At 56.0% G+C, this 18,740-nt stretch overlaps 1 long non-coding RNA gene across 3 annotated transcripts in view; it reads left to right on the top strand.

The window, feature by feature from the left end:
• The window catches only part of LOC132670314 (uncharacterized), a 35,105-nt gene extending 16,645 nt beyond the window's left edge, over positions 1 to 18,460 (top strand). For all 3 annotated transcript variants that reach the window (XR_013555962.2, XR_014137858.1, XR_014137857.1), the window contains 2 exons: positions 2,558 to 2,630; positions 18,113 to 18,460. This is a non-coding gene — a long non-coding RNA (uncharacterized LOC132670314). The remainder of the gene's footprint in view (positions 1 to 2,557; positions 2,631 to 18,112) is intronic.
• Positions 18,461 to 18,740: the final 280 nt, after the last annotated feature.

Raw genomic sequence — 18,740 nt, forward strand, 5'->3', positions numbered from 1 at the left:
CCTGCGTCTGTGAGGGGAAGTTGTGGGAGGGTGGTCTTTACTCAACAGGTAGGAAGCCTGAGATCTGAGGCGAGCCTGATTATTTGTATAAACTACAGGCTGTATTTCTGGAAATCACCATTTTATTGAAAATAATCCTTTTAACGTCTCTCCCTGCACTACACATCCACGAGTTATGTGTACCAAAGGCATGCCAGATCAGTTGGGTCCTGTTTGCCTCCAGAAAAGAGGAACTTTTAAGACCTTGAGCTAGAATGTTCTAATCCTCTTAAGCCCCGGAGGAGGTTTCTGGGGTGTCCACCAATGCTTCCTGCGTGGCTCGTGAGTTCGGTGCACGCATGTGTGAGGTCTGAGCTCAAATGCTTGGGGCAGCTGTTCCCCTGGACCCTGTAAGGAGGCCTTGTGTTTTCCTCTGGTTCCAGATAGTGACTCATCTCTGCAGCTTTTCTGACATCTGTTACGATTCCAGCCCGGCACTGCGTTGTTGTACATCACAGCAGACGTGGGGCCGGTGCCCACAGCTTTGAAACTGTCGCATGACTTTGCCAGGGCTGTGTCTGCACAAGCAGCCTGGGGTCTGCGTGAAAGTTAATCAGGGACAGTGAGGAACCCCGGGGAATTCTTGGAGCCCCCGGGGCAGAAGCAGGAAGAGACCCAGATGCCCCGAGCTACCTCTGATGTCCCTGGTCCTGGTAAACGCACCAAAGTCCTTTCCCCAACTCTTAGTCCCACGGGAGGTGACAGTGCCTGGGGTCTTGCTGTGCGTTCAGGGTCTGGAGTCCCATTGTCCCCTTAGGACTGTGGCAACCATGAGGGGTGCACCCCAGGCGCTCACAGGCCCCTGGGGAGGCCTGGAAACTATCTCGGTGGTATCCCGCTCAAAGTGGGAGGCCCAGAGGGGCACCTGGGTGGCTCCATCGGTTGAGCATCTGACTTCAGCTCAGGTCCTGATTGCAAGGTTTGTGAGTTCGAGCCCCGCATCGGACTCCGTGCTGACGGCTCAGAGCCTGGAGCCTGTTTTGGATTCTGTGTCTCCTACTCTCTCTGCCCCTTCCCTGCTCACACTCTGCCTCTGTCTCTCTCAAAAGCAAATAAACATTAAAAAATTATTTTAAAAAATGGGGGGCCCAGAGCTCTTACCTAACCAGAGTCTGCCCTTGGTCAGCCACCAGCTTATATTTATTAACATTTATATTTTATTTTATTTTTTTTAAATTTTTTTAAATGTTTTTTTAAATTTATTTTTGAGACAGAGAGAGGCAGAGCATGAGCAGGGGAGGGGCAGAGAGAGAGGGAGACACAGAATCAGAAGCCGGCTCCAGGCTCTGAGCTGTCAACCCAGAGCCTGACGCGGGGCTCGAACTCACAGACTGTGAGATCATGACCTGAGCCGAAGCCGGCCGCTCAACCGACTGAGCCACCCAGGCGCCTCTATTAAATTTTTTTTAATGTTTATTTTTGAGAGAGAGACAGAGAGAGACAGACCATGAGCGGGGGAGGGGCAGGGAGAGGGAGACACAGAATCCGAAGTGGGCTCCAGGCTCCGAGCCGTCAGCACACAGCCCGTCGTGGGGCTCGAACTCACGAACCGCGAGATCATGAGCTGAGCTGAAGTGGGATACTCAACCGACAGAGCCCCCCCAGGCGCTCCTGTTTTGTTTTTTAATAAACTGACTTCTTTCCTGAGCGGTCTTAGGGTTACAGAAAGAGTCAATGGCGTGCACACAGACCCCAGTTTCTCCCGTCATTAACACCCTGTAGTGTGGTGGCACATTTATCTTGCTTGCGGAGCCCATCTCTGATGCGTCGTCGTTAGCTAAGGTGCAACGCTGACGTCACTGGATCCGCTCTCGGCCTCCTACGGTCTGTGTGTTTCGACAGATACGTAATAATGCGAGTCTACCATTAAGCGACTCACTTTTTGTTTAAACTTGAAGGCGAATGCTCGAAACTGAAGGTTGGCTGCGCCTGGCCGCGGCTCTTGGTGGGGCTGATGAAAATTTGTACGTGGTTATGAAGGTGAAGGTGTTTGTCCAGACGCCACGATCGTCCAGCCTGTGACGTGTGCGCTGTGGTTTTAGGACACGCTGTCCATTAAAGACCCCACAGCCCACTGCTCTCGTCTTGCCCCTGCTCACACCCCCATCCCGCTGGCTTCTCTCTGAGCACATGCTGTGCCTCGGCTGTGCCCTCCGTCATGATGGGATGTCCTTCCAGGGAATCTTCTCCCCACCCTTTCGGCGTCCAGCTCGGCGGTCACTCATGCAGTGGCTCGACATCTTTGGGCTTCACAGAGTAGTACTTGGATGCACGGGTAGTAGCTCTCAGCCAAGGGCTCTTGGGTCAGGAGCCTCGTTCTTCCTCTCTGCCTGCCCCCCCCCCCCCCACATCCTCTCCAGACTCAGAGGAAGCTGGGGTGAGGAGCTTGGCGGGAGAGTGAGGGTACCGAAGAGAGAAAGGTTGGGTTTTCCCAATCCCGCACTCGCTAGAAGCTGGGGAGTCCCTGCTTGGGGTGGGTGAGCTTCCAGGGCAGTGACCCAGCGCTTTCTCATTCCAGTCGAAGGCGCCATCTGGAATCCTCCACGGAAGAGACCTCGACGCGCGACCCGGCACCCTCCGGCTTTCAAACCGTAAGTTACTGGAGCGTGGGGAACGCATCTGTGGCCTCGTCACTGAGGGGGGGGGGGCTGCCTCCCGGAGCACACTGCCAGGCAAGCCCCGCGGGAGGGAGTGGTGAGCACCGGCCAGTGGTCCGCTCACGGGGAGGTGGGTGCCCAGCGAGCCACACTGATTGCGGACCTGGGGGGGGCTTGTGTTCTAAGGCAGGACCCCCCCAGCCTCCTTGTGTTGTCTCTGTGGCAAAAGAATTCTATAGGCGGCTTCGAGTGCCGGACCCCCAAAGAATTCCTTCTCTTTCGATCCTCTACCTGAATGGCCCTTTCATTATTGAGTGTCCCTTTGGCTCTTGTGCCCCAGGGCAGACTAGGACGGAAGTGCCCTTGGGAGCTGGGGGGCCCTTCAAAGGGCCGAGGAAAAAACGCGGGCCGAGGGACCAGCCTCTCAAACGGGCTTCGAGCTCCAATGACCTTCGCTCACCCCCTTGAAATGTCTGGAAAACAGAATGGGCAGATTTTCTGTCTTCAAAGTTTCCGGCTAAGTCTCTTCAAGTTCTTTATTGTTTGGGACTGAGACACTCAGCAATGGTAATGGGTAGTTGCTTTTGTATCGGCCTTGAAAGGCCCAAATATTTTCATATTGCTACAGACAAAGCCGTCTATTTAGAAATGAATGCCATGTCTGTCGTTTCCCACTGGGGAGACTGTGTACAACGTGTGTGTCTCTGTGTACTCGAGGGTCTTGAAACAGGTTTCTCATGGGGATGCCCATTCACCGGGGTCCAGGGGGAAGCACCAGGGAAGAGTCCGGGGGCCCTAACCGCATACCTGTCCCGGTTTGTCTAGGACGTGAGCCCCGGGAAGGTCTGGCTGCACTAACATTTACTGTGCCTGTGCCTGAATCTGCCACGTGTATGTGTTAAGGACTGTGGGGCATGCACACCTTGGTGATCAGCTTGGTGGGAGGAAGCAGAAAGGTCGAAGACTGTGGACGTTCCGTTTGTCTTGTTGGGAGGTCATTTCACTGGTATCTCTTACGTGGTCCAAAGATGCGAATGGATGGATGAATGAATGAAGGCACCGGGGCACGAATAAACAAATAACTAGGTGGAGAAGTGAAAAAGCCAGGATGAGAGTACAATGAGCAAGATCCCATTCGATGCCTAGGAGATTGATACAGGAAATCAATAAAATATCGAATCACCGTGTAAAGAGAGCCACACAAGAACCAGTATCCAGTGACCACGGACCAAGGCGTACGTGTGATTCAGATAGGTAGCCCCTGAGGTCTATCATAAGAGAATAAAACCCGAATGGAAGCAAGAATGAGTAGGAAGGGGAAATGCAGAAAGCAGTGGTGGACAGGACCGTATCGTATGCTTAAACCTTTGCGAAGAGGCTAGATCTCACGTGAAGCGTCCGTAGCAGAAAAGATAGTAAAAGGAGTGATCAGTCAGGGCGGGAGGAAACTGTCGGAGGTGACGGATAGGCTTATGACAAAAGATCGTGGTGCCGGGGTCCCGGGCGACGCTTCTCTCCAGATTCACCAGGTTGCGTGCATTAAGTAGGTACGGCTTTCTGTATGTCAAAGCAAAGTTAAAATGAAAACGAATAAAGAGAAGGCCACTGAGAGAACTCGCACCGTTGACGATGAGAGCAGGAACCTCATCAGGACGAGAAGGTTCGAGAAAGAGGGAGCAGGTGTTTGGGAGGGAGAGCGAGTGCGGCAAAACGCAAACAGTGAGGGAAAGGAAGAAGGGTAATTTTCTTGGACGAGGGGGTGAACACATACATAAGGAGGCCTGTGTCGGGTTATTGTAAACCAAGCGTTACGACGAGTCCACGTATGTGCTCCTGGCATAAGAATAAGTGAGTAGCAGAGAAAGAGTTCAAAGAATCATTAAAAAGAGAGAGAGAGGACCCAGGACACCAGAGAAGAGAGTTAACTTCTACCAAAAGTTTTCTAACTCCGGGCACACATAAATAAATAAATCCCCAAAGGAGAGAAAGCCAAAGAGAAAGAGGGAGAGAGGGAGAGAGCGAGCTCACGGTGGAAACGCCTGGACCCAGATGGGAACACAGCGTGAGGGGCTTGTGGTGTCGTCCGGTGCTGGGAGCTGAGCCTGTCCCCCAAAGGGTAAAAGAAAGAGAGAATAAAGTAAAATTATCTAAATAAAAATCAAGCTCGGAAGGAAAAGTCACAGACGGTAGGTCCAGAAACACATTAATGGGTGAATAAATTTAGGCAAGAAGGCAGTGGTAGGATTACTGGTAGGAGACTGTCATGCGTCCAAGCTCATGGTTAGTCCATTCTATAAGCCGTGGTGCTTTTGATAAAATAAGAAGTCTCTAAATAGACAAGTCAGTCACCAGAGAGACACCCGGGGTGGATGGAGTGAAGGGTGCCGGGCCCCGCAGGAGCACCTGCTGGGTGTCGGCAGGGTGGTAATTCATCTCATCTGGGCACCCGAGCACCAGGAGAAGGCAGGCAGGGGAGTGGGAGGGGAGAAGGGAGAGAAGCAGAGCTGGGGCAGGTGGTAACAGGGTGGCGGCGCCTAAATGGATAGGTGGGAGGTCCACGGGGGAGGGCAGGCTCAAACTGTGGATCATAATCGGTTCAGGTCTGAGCACTCACCCCATTATTAGTGGAGTAAGTAGCTGAGAAAGAGAAAGAAAACAAGGAAGGGAGAATGAATGGAAGGAAGGAAGGAAGGAAGGAAGGAAGGAAGGAAGGAAGGAGGGAAGGAGGGAGGAAGGGAGGGGGAGGAAGGAAGGGAGGAAGGGAGTGGGAGGAAGGAAGGGAGGAAGGGAAGGAGGGAGGAAGGAAAGGGGAGGAAGAAAGGAAGGGAGGAAAGGAGGGAGGGAGGAAGGGGTAGGAAGGAAGGAAGGGAAGGAGGGAGAGAGGAAAGGAGGGAGGAAGGGGTAGGAAGGAAGGAAGGAAGGGAAGGAGGGAGAGAGGAAAGGAGGGAGGAAGGAAGGGGGAGGAAGGAAGGGAGAGGAAGGAAGGAAGGGAAGGAGGGAGGAAGGGAAGGGGAGGAAGAAAGGAAGGGAGGAAAGGAGGGAGGGAGGAAGGAAGGGAGAGGAAGGAAGGAAGGGAAGGAGGGAGAGGAAAGGAGGGAGGAAGGAAGGGGGAGGAAGGAAGGAAGGAAGGAAGGAAGGAAGGGAAGGAGGGAGAGAGGAAAGGAGGAAGGAAGGAAGGAAGGAAGGAAGGAAAGGAGGGAGAGAGGAAAGGAGGGAGGAAGGAAGGGGGAGGAAGAAAGGGAGAGGAAGGAAGGAAGGAAGGGAAGGAGGGAGAGAGGAAAGGAGGAAGGAAGGAAGGAAGGAAGGAAGGAAGGAAGGAAGGAAGGAAAGGAGGGAGAGAGGAAAGGAGGGAGGAAGGAAGGGGGAGGAAGAAAGGGAGAGGAAGAAAGGAAGGAAGGGAAGGAGGGAGAGAGGAAAGGAGGGAGGAAGGAAGGAAGGAAGGGAAGGAGGGAGAGAGGAAAGGAGGGAGGAGGGAAGGAAGGAAGGAAGGAAGGAAGGAAGGAAGGAAGGAAGGCACCGTGATGCTGCAGGGGCAGGGACCATTTGCATGTGGCATTAGGATTCATGGGTCCCTGGCAACTGAGCACCAAAGATCAAGAGAGCCAAGAAGGGAGAGAGACAGAGAGAAATGATGGAAACCGGCTGGGGAGGTGGGGGGACCATTGACTATAGATGATCATGTATCCAGTTAGGCGCACCTGTCATCCAGAAGCAGAAAAATAGTTACTTAACTGGGGAGAAGGACCTGATGGATGTGTGGACATTTGAATGAAGGAGCGAAGGAGAAGAGAGATTTGCACTGACTGACGAGGAGGGTGCCTGATCTCTGAAAGAATGAAAGGCAGTAAGAAAGATCGGAAGGGTGGAAGACAGAAACCAATCAAGATGGGGGGGGGGGGTGGTGAGAATCAAAATTAAAAAAAACCAAACAGATTCAACAGTGAAGTCTATGAGAGGGTACTGGTTTAGCACCAATCGCCCACATTAGTTCAACTCTGGGGCCCCAGAGTTTATAGATAATAAAACCAATACCGTAGATACAAGACTGAACGTGGCCCATGAACGAAAAGTGAAAACGCACATAGGTATACGAGAGAGAGTGCCATGCCTGACACAAGCGCGAGCGGGCACCGGGGGCCCGGAATAGTGACGGATTCGAAACTGGACTCCTGACATTGTTAAATAAACCCTAGACCAGATCACCAGCTCGAGGAATTAACGAGCAAAAAGCAGCCCCACACGGACGGCGCGGCGAAGGCTCCGGGAGCCACAGATGATGGTTAATCCAATTCTGTGCACCTGAGGTCCATAAATAAAAGCATGAATATTGAAATAGAAGGGTGACAGAAAGAATGAGTGAACGCGGGAACGACTGAATTGTGAACGGAGACTGCCTGCAGCAGCCAGGGAGACGGCTACCCTTTGGGGCTGTCAGTCATCCGGCTCCAGGCCCCTGAGGCCCCTGAGAGCGACAAGAGAGAGAGGAGGAGAGTGGAAGGAGGATCCGTGAACGGTGCCGGGGGTGTGTGAAGGGACAGGCTCTGTTAGGCGTGGTGGTCAGGCGGGCCTCGCACCGAAAGGTCGACGAGACGGACCAGTCCCAGTTTCTAGAGCGAGGGAAGTAGACAGAGAGGAAAAAGTAGCAAAGGAGGAAAAGGAAGATAATGCACGTTAAAACGATCGCAGTGACCGATGGAGAGAAGAGAGACGTGGTCCAAACAGGGCTCAGGATTAGGTGACGGACCCCCTCCTTCGATAGATAGATGCATTACAGCTTTCGGAGAATAATAGGAGACCAAGGAGATAGCCCACGGGCAAGGCTGCATGTCCCTGCACTGTCCTAAGGTATACGCGGTGGGGGCCCACGACCGCAAGAATAAATACCCAAGTGTCAACGGGGACTCAGTGCCAGGCACGCGCACGCACACGGGCAGGCAGGGCGCTTGGTGTGCACGGACGGGGCCTTGACTGGCGGGCTCGCTCGCGGGGGGACCAGGAATCGAAGGAAGAGTCAACACGGAGGGGATGGTGGGACGGGGGCTCTTCCTCCCGTGGGGAGGAGCGACAGCAAGCCGGGAAGGTGAGATCTGGGGCGAAATAAAAGAAGGGAATAGGGGACAAGGAGGCTGGGTGAACACATGAACAGGGCCGGGAAGAGAGGTCTGCGGGACCGAGGCTCCGATTAGATCGCAGCCGCGCTGTGGATGCCCACAGACCAGGGAGTCAGGTGTAAAGGGATGAACGGAGAGGAGCTGGGAGGGAGGACGAAAGGACGGACGGACGCACGGACGGATGGACGGAGGGAGGGAGGGAGGGAGGGAGGGAGGGTATGAGCTCTTGGCATGTTGTGTCCTTGGCGCACGCACTTCACCCGGCAGGGGGGGGCTGGCTCGGGGGTCCCTGGCCGCGGAGTGCCATTGCGGTATCCTGGCTGCGTGGGCCATTCGACCTCATCTCTCTCATCCTCAGTTTCCCCATCCGTGAACTTCGAAGGCCATCAGCTTCCTGCTTGGATTGACTGGGGGGGGCACATGCTCTCCCACCCGTGGGCAGCGCCCTGTCCAGAGCCCTGGGCAGGCGGGAGGGCCCAGGCCCCTGCAGAATGTTGTGTGAACAAGGGGTGTGGGGCCAGGTGGGTGTCTTGGCCCCTCCCCGGGCTGGGTCACCTGTGAGGGAGGCTTTTCCCGCCAGGGGGCAGCAGAGGGCAAGGGAGCAGGAGGCCCCGGGGCCAGTGGGCCCTGTCTCCCGACCATGCTGGGTGTGGCGCCGCTCGAATCCGCGGGGCTGTGTGGGTTAGAAAGTGGCCAGGAGTGCCCGAGAAGGGTGACCCGGGAGCCCAGTGACCCAGGCGCCCAGAGGCAGATCACCAGAAACCTTGTTCATGCAACTTTCTGAAATGAGCCCAGGTGCCCTCCAGCCCGGTCGGCTGTGGGGCGGGCCGCCTGCCCTTCTCACCTGGGGGTCTCAGGCAGGTGCACCTCAGCCCGGGGTTGCAGAAGTGGGCCCCGGGTCCCGGCCCCCTTGACATGGCATCCCCAGAGCCCGTTTCAAGGCCTTACTGTCTTCTCGACTGTTTTCCGATGTACTCTGTATTTCGGCAAATACTGCTCTTGCCTTGTGTGTTGCACTGTCTTCCCTCCTCCCGACCTGCCCCGTCCCTCCCCCCCCCCCCCCCACCCCGCGGGCCGTGGCAGGTCTGGAGGGTTGTGTCCTGACGTTCCCAAGCCCAGGGACTCCCTGGATCTGTCTAGTCTTTCTCTGTAGTGGGCAGGATTTGTGCAGTTGCGTGTTGTGTGCTTGTGTTTGTCTGTAAAATCTAGAACCAAAGTCCTCCTCAACCTCTCGGTTCCTATTTGGGACACTAAACCAAAATGTGCCCTGACCGGGAGGAGCCGTCCCCACCGGAGCCAGGATGCGTGGCCGGGAGCACGCGGGACCCGCAGGAGCCGGGCAGGGGCGGGGCTGGCGTTAGGTCTGCTGGGCAGGTTGGGCTGCTTACGCCCGGAGTGACTTTGGCCCCCGGGGTGGGAACAGGGAGCTAGCCCGTCGCAGGTGCCAGCTGGGGCCGCTCCTGCTGAAGGTGCTCACCTAGGGCCGTGACGTGGGGGGCACAGGACTCAGAGCCGTAAGGTCTGAGACGGGATGTGAGGACAGAGTGAGGGGGACGGGGGCCACTTCCACGCTTCAGTGTGGCCCCACATGGGTGATGGAAGACGTGGAATTCACGTGTCAGGAGCCACCCTTCTCTGCCTCCAGTACCACGTGTCTGGGCCACATGGGCCTACGTGATGGGGCTGCAGGCCTCTGCTGTCCTCCTCTTTAGGAATCTGGAGGCTCCAGGCTCTGCCTCGGCCCGCCTGACGCCTAGGGCGGGGTGCACTTGTTACCCTGAGGCACTTGCTAAGACAGGGTCCCCAAAGAGCTCCCCTAAGCAGCCCAGGAGTCGCCGTGCAGACCAGGATGGGGGTGGGAGGGGCCCAGAGCAAGAAGAACCCCTTTTCAAAACAAATCTTTTTAATGTTTATTTATTTCGAGAGAGAGAGAGAGACGAGAGAGAGAGACAGACAGACAGACAGAGCACGAGTGGGGAAGGGGCAGAGAGAGAGGGAGACACAGAATCCGAAGCAAGCTCCAGGCTCTGAGCTGTCAGCACAGAGCCCGACGCGGGGCTCGAACCCACGAACTGTGAGATCATGACCTGAGCTGAAATCAGAAGCTTAACCGACTGAGCCACCCAGGCACCCCAAGAAAAATTCTTGTGTGGTTACTTTAAAAGTCAGCTGAGGCTCAGGAAGAACTCCACATGTTGGGTCCGCAGTGGGGAGGAGGAGGGAGCCACAGCCAAACTCCCAGAGGGAACACGGAGAACGGGAGCAGACCTCTAGGAGCTGGCTGGAAATGGGCCAATGGGAGGAGCTCCAGGGAGACCCGCTGGTTTCCCCGCTGGTTGTGGGCTGGGATCCAGTGGATTCCCTGTCTTCTCGGGAATGCAGAGGGCATGGGGGTCATCAGGTCAGGACGCTCAGAGTTTTTGGCTCTTAGAGGAGTTTTAAATCTGGAGCTCTAAGGGTCTTCAGTTCTGGGATGCTGAGATTCGGGACAGGGCTCGCTCCCCACCACGGCCGCAGAAGCCAGAGTGGGACTCCCGGGGCCCCTCGGGTTCTGTCCTGACCCACCCATGAGGTTCGAGTTGGGATCTCAGTGCTCCTCTCTGATCAGGGCCTGTCTTAAATGTGTGTGTTTCTTTCCTAATAACTTACTAAAACAAGGACAAATTTTCTCTCTTGGACTTTGACCTTCACATGCTCTCCGTGCACAAATCCTTCCCCTGGTGACACCAGGAACTCTCCTTAGATTCCTCTGTGACTCCCAACTCCCTCCTCGGGAAGCTCGGCCTCAGGGCTGGCCTTCCAGAGGCCGGAGGCTGGGCTTCTGGGGTAGACAGGCCAAGGCCTCCTTTGTGTTCCTAATGTCAATGGTGTGGATGTCACATGACCTAGAGCAGGAGGTCACCCATCACGCTGACACATCACCCTGCTATTTTCTCCCCCTTCAAATTCTTGTCTATGGGCATACTTTTTTTTTTTTAAATGGGCATCTTTTTTTTTTCTTTAAATAAGCATCCAGTTTTGAAACCTTGCCTTCTTCACCACATACATCCTACGTTTTCCATTCAATATTTTGTCATCAGTGTTTATTTTTTTCCGTAAAAAAAAAAAAAAAAAAAATCATTGCCTCACTGGCTGCGTTGTGTCCCATCGAGGTTATACCCTCATTACATCATTCGCAATGCCAACCTGCTATCGTTATGCGTAACTCACCTTTTTTTTTTAATCCTAATGTTACGAATTACACCACAGCGAATGGCTTTGCATACCCGCTCTTTCATCCCCTACAAATTACTTTCCTTCACCCAGAAATGACCATTGCTTCATGACATGCTGGTTTCTCCTGCTAGACTGTGAGCCCCTTAAGGGCAAGGAGCTTGTCGGATTGATCTTTGTACCTCCAGAGCCCTACGTGTTGTAGGTGATGTGGGGATGCTTGTTGGGTGAGAAGATGGACGGACGGATGGCTACATGGGTGGCGAATGAATGAATGAACGAACGAACGAACGAACGAATGACTTTCCTAGGGCTGAGCTTCTTAAACGGAAGGCCAGGGATTTTGTATGGGTATTGACTAATTTCCAAAGGCTTATAGCATTTTACCGTGTCCAGCAATGTATTGGCATTTTGTAATCTCTGTCAAAAAGTGTTTTTCTGTCATTTGAACTTGCATTGCTTTGATTACTAATGAAGGTTGAGCGTTTTCACATATATCTGTTAACCGAATGCACTTTATCTTCTGTGAACTGTTTGTCCAAGTCCATTGGGTCATGGCTTTCTGATGAGATCGGTCAAGGGTGGAATGGGTGTCCTTAGGATATAGTGAGCCCTCCGTCACTGGAGGCATCCAAGGGGCAGGCCAGGCAGACACTCAGTGAGGGTAGTTTTAAGGAGATTCAAATAGCAGCTGTGGGGTTTGTCTAGACGGCCTTTCAGGTCTCTCGGACCAGGATTTGCTTCTCCCCGGAAATGGGTGGAGGGGACATTTTCCATTTGGCCTGGCAACATTTAAGGTCATGTTCCCTGGGTGGATTCATGCATTTATGATTTATAAACTCTAAACCGCACCCTCTGTAACTCTTGCGGGACAGGAATATCTCTTTGAGCCTCCAAGGTCCAGGTAGCCGTGCCCAGCATCTCGTGTAGTTAGCTGGTGACTTCCCGCCAGCCCTGTCACCCACCCCCGTTTCACCTTGAGAAGCCAGCCCCCTGGACCGCCATTTCCCACCTCTTGGGGAATCGGCAGGGGCCATCTGCTGCCCTTTGCATTCCCAGTGTCCTCCAACACGGGAGCAACTTGCCCCAAGGCCTCGATTGATGGGATGAATCGGATCGGGACTGGTGGAGAATCCCCTTTGGTTTTCTTCAATGGGGCAATCAAATGCCATGAGGCAAGGAGCAGAATGGACCCTACACTCCTCCAGGGTTTCCCCTCGTGTTCCACCACAGACTAACCCCAGGCTCAAAGGTCATCGAGGCCTCCCGGGGAGGGGGTGTCGCCCACGGAGGGCTTGCCCTACTTTTCTAGAGCACCCTCTGCCCCCAGCAGGGAGCTGCTTCCTCCCACTGAGCCCTCTACTATAGCACTGAGCGCTGTTTGCCTGTGTCAGAATTAACTCACGCACGTGTCTGCCCCAGCATCGAGGCTTGGGAGGCCCGCAATGGCTTCCGGCACTAGTCTAGTCCATCCATCCATCCATCTGCGCATCTGGCCTCCATTTCTTGCCCTGGTGCTTCGGCCTCTCCCTCCCCTGAAAGCAAACCTTTTCGTTTTGGGCGGGCTGCGTAGTGCCAAGGGCTGTGGTCATGCAGCGAACGCCCTTATTACAGCTTTCTCGTCCGGGGTCACTGCTCTGAGCACGTCCCAGCTGGACTCATCTGCCACTGTCACCCACACGGCTTCTGTCCCCATGGCGCTTTCCCAGGCATCACACGCCGCGACGCGGATCCAGGGCCAGGGTCCGAGAGGGCCCTCCCCCCCACCCCGCCCCCCGCCCCCCGTGAGCCGAGGCCGCCCTGCCTGGTGCATGGTCCCTGCCATGAGCTTTGCTTCCAGCCTTTCTGCTTCCTCCACCAGACGGCACTGGATGTAATTCACCCCTCCATTTCTCCATTCCTTCATTCCTTCGCGGTCGACAAACATTTTTTAAAGTGAGCTAGTGCTATACTAGAGTGGTTCCCAAGGACGCGTCCCCGCACCTCTTTTGGAAAGAAAAGACGAGCCCCCGTCCGCCAGGGACTGCCTTTGCGTGCCAGCAAAAGGCGTGACCCTCTCGGTTCAGCTCCTGCTTCTAGATTCGAGTTCCGTCGGAAGTTTGATTGGCCTCTCCGACTTTGTTCCTCACAAAACGAGGTTGATTAGTAATCAGCAAACTGTGTCCCCGGGTGTTCAGAAATCACAACCCGTGCCCTCAAGAGGCCAGAGTGACGCCTGGGGGGTCTGAGATGAATGGCTGCTTCCGGCCGTGACAGGCTTTCATGTCATCAGGACACCCCGAACTTGCACGGTAATGATCCTAGAGCCGTTCCTGTCCCTTTCAAGATTAGTTAATGCTGGGTTCTATTTAGAGAAACCCCGGGGAGATGATTGTTCATGTGGGTGACGAGGATCATGCCCCGTGCGGGGGTCTGCGCGGAATTATCCACCGGCAGACCTGGGCATCCGAGGCGCACGGCACTTTGCAGACCCTGGACGTGGCCCTGAGCATCCACGCGGGTCCCAGGCCGGGCGGGACCCCTCCCCCACTTTAGCTCACTGCTGCCTGTGCGGGACAAGGCGTAGGTCTCGGGGTCTCCGCCTAGAATTCTGCCTTTTATTCACTGCATCGGAGCGTGGGCGTAGAGGGCAGAGCCAGGACCCTGGAGCTGGACAAACGTGTGTGGTTTAAACTGACAGTGACAGCTCGAGTCTGTCTTCCGGGGGGACTGTGGCACCCACGTCGCAGGGCTGTAACCAGGACTTGGAGCTGGGGTTCTGGACAGGCGGTGCGCGTGCCCCCGGGGGCTGCTGGGGGTGGAGCGAAAGGCCAGGAGGGGTGGCCCGATTCGGCAGGTTTCGTGGGAAGTCGTTTCGCCCAGACAGTCAGGGGTACGCTGTGGGATAGCATTCCAAATTTGTATGACACTGTAAGATGAGACGGGAGTAGTTTTGGCAGGAAACTTTATGCTGGGGGGACGGGGGCCTCTTTGGGCGTCCCCCCCGAGCCCCCCCCGGGGTACGCGTTCACGCTCACCTCTGTAAAAGGTTGGAAGCACCCTCTATGTCTTGCCTACCGCTGTGTCTGGCCTGTGGGCGGCACTCACACACCTCTCTCCCCGAGAGACCTCTCCTGGCAGCGTCCTCCCCCTAAAATATTAGGCGCCAGCCATCAAAGACGTTGGCACATCCCCATCCCGATGTCCCCTCTCTCAATTAACAACCTCTGGGCTCCAATGCCAGCAGCCTGGGTGCTTAACACAGTACCAAGCCAGTGGTAGGGGGGCGCCTTCCACACTTGTTGAATGGGTACGTGGGTGAACGGTCAACTCATGAATTGTAACCAAATGCAAGTGGCAGATGTTAAAACCTTTACTAAGAGTTTGTATTTCACTCCTGATTAACCTGTTAACAATCTCTGTGTTGTATCTCACGGACTTTTACATGACGTGTGCTGTTCGAAAACCAGGATTCTCATTTTGGGTGTCGTGCGATGAAACTTGAGCCGTCTGTGTCTCGTGTTAGAAATTAGAACCCGGCAGGCCCCGGGGCCACTTAACTAACTAACCGTGCGGGGCTGGGCAAGTCCCTTCTCCTCGCCGACCCTCGGTCTCCTTTTCTCTAATGGGTCGCCAGAAAAACTTAACCTCACTGGGTTGTGGTGAGGCCACGGGCGGGGTCAGCTCCCCCAGGGCTGATCTAACACTGGCTCTCACTGAGAATGGCTGTGTGCCGGGGGTTGTCTCGAAAGTTCCAGGGGAGCTTTTGCTGGTTCCGGGTGGGTAAGGAGTCGGCATCGACCTTATGCTCAGGTTGTGTTTCCACGGTCAATGGAACGTGTAAGACAGAGGCTGAGCGGTCTGCAGGCATTTAGCGAGTCAACCGTGGGGGGGGGGGGGGTAAATCCTGGCTTCATTAATGAGTGACGGCTTTTTTCCTTCCTCGGAGCCTCCCCACCCCCACCCGCCCCCACTCTCTGCATCCTGGCTGCTGCTTCTCACGTGGAGGTTGAAGCTGGCTGGGGCAACTACTTGGGGTTTGTTCTGCCTCTGGGTGCCATGTCCACAGACGACTGTGTGTGCCCCGGGTTCAGTTTGCTAGGCAGGAAGAGGCGGGGTGGTTTAGAGGGAGTGTGGAGAAGGGCTTCTGGGCAACATCCTTGGGGATTAAAACTCCTCCTTCTGCCCTTTAGGGGAAAGGCCCGTGTGCCTGATTTCCTCACGTCCCTCTTCCTTCTTTCCCTGGCTGTAAGGTGAAGAGAGTAGTCTGTGGTCTCATCTGTGGGCCTGGAACCAAGTTAGGGCAGGACTGTTAGACCCATCCCCTGCAAGCTTCCTGCTTTTTGGGGGTTTATAGATGGGCCTGGTTTATAGGTGTTTTATAGATGAGGGAGCTGAGATTCAGGCACGGCTGGGTGTCAGAGCCAGGACTGAACAGTCTCCCATGAGAAGCCGTGTTCTTTCGACCCCGCTATCAAGCTCTCCCAGTAATGATGGCTGGGTGTGTCCCTGTCCCCACCGTGTGCCTGGCCGTGCTCCGGCAGGGGTCATAGTCGTCCAGAGCTCAGTCGGGTCCAAGTTGGATGTGGAAGCGTGGTCACATTAGATAAGATATTAGGGGTCATTCGGGGTTGGGGGGGGGGTCTCTTCAGGAGACCCCTGAGTTCTTTTCCTGGCCCAGGTCTCAGGCGTGTGGGGGGGAGTAGCATCTTGCTCTGTCCTCCCCAGATGGCATCCCAGGTGGGTTCGAGTTCTGCGCCCCCCAGCCTCTCTCCTGCCTGGGCCTCCCCTTCTTTCTGCCTCCGGCTTTCACAGCCTCAGTGGGCAGGCCCTGGCCTCTCTACGTGGCCGACGCTCCTGTCAACCTGGCCACTTCTTGTACCAGCCTGAGCTTTTATTGTGATGTCTGGTCCCCACACCTGTGCAGCCATCACACCTGCCGCCAGGAACACTGGCACAGACTCTCTGATGACTCCCTTCCCTCGGGCTTTGCCGGGGGCCCCTTGCAGCGTGGCTGTATGGACATCCCATGTCCTGGAGAACTTGTTGGGGCAGAGGGGGCCTTGCCTTGGTGCTCCCAAGGGGCCCCCCGGGAGGCACAGGTAGCTAGGGCCCTCTCCCCAGGGGACTGTGAGTCTGTGTTTGGGCATCTGCTCCGCGATGGGCCTCAGGCTTCTCGAAGCTTCGCCCAGGGTGAGGGACTCTCTCAGGTGCCCAGTGTTTTCACGTCGCCTTCCCCTTGAAATGGGCACAGGGCTGGGGACCCCGTTTCCCGAGGGCAGGCAGGGTAGAGACCCCACTTCCCAAGGACAGGTGAGAAAGCGGAGGGTCAGTGGGGTCATAGCCCCCACGCTGTACTTGAACCCCATCCCTTATTCTGAGATCTGTGCTTCTGTGACCCTTGACAGCACTGTTTCCTGTGCCAGTAGGAGCCTGATAGATGTTCACCGACTGATGAGGTGGGGTTTTTAATGGCCGTGAAGAACTGAATTGACTGTTGGCTGATGTGCAAGTTGAATCCACATGTGTTCCTTTAAGAGGAAAGTGTGTTTTCTTGGCAAAGCTTCTTTAGGACAAATCTTGAGGGTCTCGGCCTATGCAGAGTGGGGGTGGGGGCTCACCCTAGGGGCAGGTGCGGCTCGGAGGGCAGCCACGGGGGGCGGGGGTCCCTCCGGACGGAAATGTCTATCTTTTGCACATTTTTGGAAGTATTTATGTCTAGAATAAATCTTCATCTAGGCCGAAGTGTTGTCATTTGTGTTGTGGCCCGGGTGATTTTGATAATATGGCATTTGGTAATTCCCAGGTGGGGGGCACGCCCTGGCCACGCCCACACCCTCTCTGTGGCTGGCTGTGCGTCCCGGGGGTGTGGAGGTCTCCACCTGAAACGTCTTCGTCCTCGCCATTGACGTTAATTCACCCGTCAGGCCCATGCCAAGTCTGAGATGCAGCCGAGGGCACCCGAAAACCTTGGGGGGGGGGATTGGACCCCAGACGTTGAGTCTTTTCACCTGCTCTCACCCCGAAGCACAGTACACGGGCACAAGTCAAGGCATGGGGCTCTGGGGGGTCTTGCTCTTTCGAATTCTGGTCCTGATGTCACCGTTTGCCAGCGTAGTGGCCTTGGGCAGGTTACTTGAACCGCCCGAGCCTTGGTTTTCCCACCTGTAGAATGGGTACTTCATGACAATGTGCGTTCAGAGAACACTGGTGAGCACTGAGAACGCGGGCTGCATACCCTGCTGTACCCCGTGTGCTGGCCCTGAGAATCAGGGTCTGGGTTCGAGGCCACCGTAGTGCCTGCGTGTGTGCAGCCTGGCCGAGTTGGCTCACCTGTAACCTGGAAACAATCACGTTTACCTGGCACGGTTATTGTGGGGTTCAATGAGACTGTTGATGTGAAAATAAATGCTTTGTTACCTGGCACACAGGGGGCCTCACTCCTCGCCCTCCCGGTGGGCCCTGGGTGTGGGCACAGGTCGCAGACGCCCCGTGCTCCCGGGAACCGTAGCAGCCCAAGTGGCTGTCTGGCGGAGCGGAGGGCGTCAGGGAAGCACGCGGCCAGCTCCGGGGAGGCAGTGCGGGAGGGAAGCGTTTGCTTTTAAATACAGAGATTTAACAAGTTCAGAGGGGGCGGGGCTGAGGCCAAAGTCGGGTGTGGGCTGGGGGGGTCGGGGATCAGGGAGAACTCTTAGAAGCCCCCAGAGGAGGAGGGGGCTGATATTTTATAAACCATCCAAGCGTAACTGGCAGTGGTTTGGACAGGATAGGTGGGGTGGTTTTTAGGAAGGCCACGAGTTCCCGATTCCGGGTTAGTGGGGTGAGAACCTTCAGAGCTTAACGGTGCAGGAGGGCGTCAGGACTAGGGGCGTGCTTCTGGAAATCTCCGCGGGTGGAGGAGACTGGGGAGGGGGTGATGTGTGGGAGCCCAGGTTGAGGGGGGCCAGATCGAGGGGCAGGAGCTGGTGACCGGGTGCTTCCCCTGGCCCCCCCCCCCCCGACGGCCGCTGGGAGCCAGGGCCTTCTCCCGCGTTGTCCAGTGGCATCCGGTCCCGGGTGCCTCTCTCCTCTCCTCACCCCCCCCACCCCCCGGCCCGCCCGTCTGCATGAGAACTGTTGTCGGCCAGTGAGACCGGGAGCGGGCCCCTTCATCTGCGCCTGTGTCTCTCTCAGCCTCCGCAGCCACGGGGACACCCTGCACGCGTTCCCGCGGGACAGGCCGGACCCAAAGACTCTGGACCGGGGCCGCCCCCTGCGAGGAGGGGCGCGCCCTCCCGGCCTCTCCTTGCCTAGCCACCCGCCCTCTGACTGATGGACATCACTGATCTGAGGCTCAGACGCGTGGGCCGGACCCCTCCCCGCCCCTCACGAGCCCTGAGACTTGGGGGAGCGGAGCCAGCGAGCCTACCTACCTCACAGGGTTGTTGTGAGGAGCGTGTGATGCGGTTTGGAAGCACCTGACCCGGGACTTGGCTCCCCCTGTTGTGCTCTCAATAAATGTGTTTCTTGCCTTAACAAAAAGTGATGGATGTGCTACTAATATGAGGAGGACTGAATGGCGGGTGCCCTGTCTGGCTGGGGCCGCCCTCACCCAGGGCGCGTGGCGGGGTGGGGCGGGCAGGGGAGCCAGCTCTGACCCCTGGGAGCCGCCGAGGCCCCGAGGCAAAGCTGGCCCAGTGGGGTCCTGGGATGGATGCGTGTTGGGGTGAACTAACTCGGGCCGGTCCCCCTTCTTCTAACGGTTTCAGGAGGCTGGGTTCTTTTCCAGAAAGGAAGGTGAGGGGGGGGTTGCGGAAGAAGT

This window comes from Panthera onca, chromosome B3 (genome assembly GCF_046562875.1).
Source record: "Panthera onca isolate mPanOnc1 chromosome B3, mPanOnc1 haplotype 2, whole genome shotgun sequence".
NCBI classification, from domain to species: Eukaryota; Metazoa; Chordata; class Mammalia; order Carnivora; family Felidae; genus Panthera; species Panthera onca.